The sequence below is a fragment of the Ambystoma mexicanum genome, chromosome 7q (assembly GCF_040938575.1).
Source record: "Ambystoma mexicanum isolate Mex_15411 chromosome 7q, UKY_AmexF1_1, whole genome shotgun sequence".
NCBI lineage: Eukaryota > Metazoa > Chordata > Amphibia > Caudata > Ambystomatidae > Ambystoma > Ambystoma mexicanum.
Genome location: NC_090941.1, coordinates 1,099,245,016 through 1,099,246,947, shown reverse-complemented (window position 1 = coordinate 1,099,246,947; position 1,932 = coordinate 1,099,245,016).

Below are 1,932 nucleotides of genomic sequence, written 5' to 3'. Positions count from 1 at the left end.
CCCCACTGCGGCCCCCGAGAGAAAAAGAGTCAGTAGCGTGAGAAAAAGCAGCCTCTGGAGGATAAAATTCTGAATCAAATTAATTAAAACATCAGAGAAATCATGTATGAATCCAGAAATGTGTCCTAGGTAACTCTGCGTTTGCCCTGCATATTATCGAGTGTTCCGTTCCTCACATATGTGCACGCAAATGGGCACCAGACCAGAGAGATCTCGTCTAATGTCCAGAACAAAGAGGCATTCATTGGTGGATGAGTGGGTGAATGCATAGTTGATGTATGTTAATGAGACCGTGGTCCTCATTACAGTTTTGCCGTTAATTACCAGTGGGATACCAGCAAAACTACCGTACAGTTTCTGCTGCCTGCTATCCCGGTATTACTGTGATATTACGAGCGGCAAAGACACCAGTAACTTCCCATTCCATGGATTCCCATGGTACTCCATGGATGGGATCGCTGGAATTACCAGTACCAGTGATTCCGGCATTTACCGGTAAGTGCCTGAACTCCAGGCAGGTCTGGCCTTGCGGCAGTCCACTGCTCCCACCGGCAAACGTATGTTTCCTCGGTCCGAAAAAAATGGCGGTGCCGACATTCCCAGCATTTGTTCCTGTATTCTTTCCAGACAGGGAACTCATAATGAGCCACCAAGTGTCAAATGTAATCAAGAATGTATTACTTACAGTAATGCGCATCATCCAGCACGTTAATGCTTGCTTTCATCTTTCACATGGCAGCAGGATGCAGAGCAAGAGCGTCACTTACCTGTAACAATATTTTGCAGCTTGACGCTCAGAGAAGGACATTTCGGCGCAGCCGGTTCTGCGCGGGCCGATTTGCCACAGCCAGTTCGGCGTAGGAGCCGGTTCGGCGCAGCAGCCCGTGCCGAACTTCCCGCATCGAAATTAAAGGATTCGAAGCTGCGTAATACTGCCCTTCCGCCCCTCTGCATGTCTTTCCTTCCTTACGACGTTACAGTGGCAAGCACTTTTATACACGTACTGCCATCAGATGATGTGTGCAGACAGCCGTCTACCGAAAGTCAACTTCAGCAACTGACTGAAATGCACAAATAGTAAAATAGCAAATATAGAAAGTAAAAGACAAAGAATGACTACACTACCAAGAATAAATAGTCGAGTGGCGTGGGAGTCACAGAGGTCATTAAGGACTGGAAGAGAAGGGGGGATCTGAGGGTAATAAATAGGGGGGCATTTACTCTACCCGTGCGGTAGGGAAAAGAGCTTTCCCCCTTGCATTACCAAAATCATGGAGAGGTTACCCAAATAATGCATAAGGAGTATTCCGAACAGCGATCCCCCAAAATGGAGCCGTTTATTTTTAGCTTTACCTGGGCCTATTGTTTGTGCCACTCGATCTGGTCATTAATCGGCCATTTATATTGAATCAATGAGGGCAAATACAGAATATGGTTGCAATAGTACCAAGTCATCTCTGTGCCCATCTCTAGTGCGATCATCAGCCAGGGTGTACCCTAAACTAGTGCGATCATCAGCCAGGGTGTACCCTAAGCTAGTACCCTAAATTAGTGCAATCATCAGCCAGGGTGTACCCTAAGCTAAAACCCAAGCAAGTGCGCTCATCCGCCAGGGTGTACCCGAAGCTAGTGCCCTAAACTAGTGCGATAATCAGCCAGGGTGTACCCTAAGCTAGTACCCTAAGCTAGTGCGATCATCAGCCAGGGTGTACCCTAAGCTAGTACCCTAAGCTAGTGCGATCATCAACCAGGATGTACCATAAACTAGTGCCCTAAGCTAGTGCGATCATCCGCCAGGGTTTACCCTAAGCTAGTGCCCTAAGCTAGTGCGATAATCAGCCAGGGTGTACCCTAAGCTAGTGCGATAATCAGCCAGGGTGTACCCTGAGATACTGCGATCATCAGCCAGGGTGTACCCTAAGCTAGTACCCT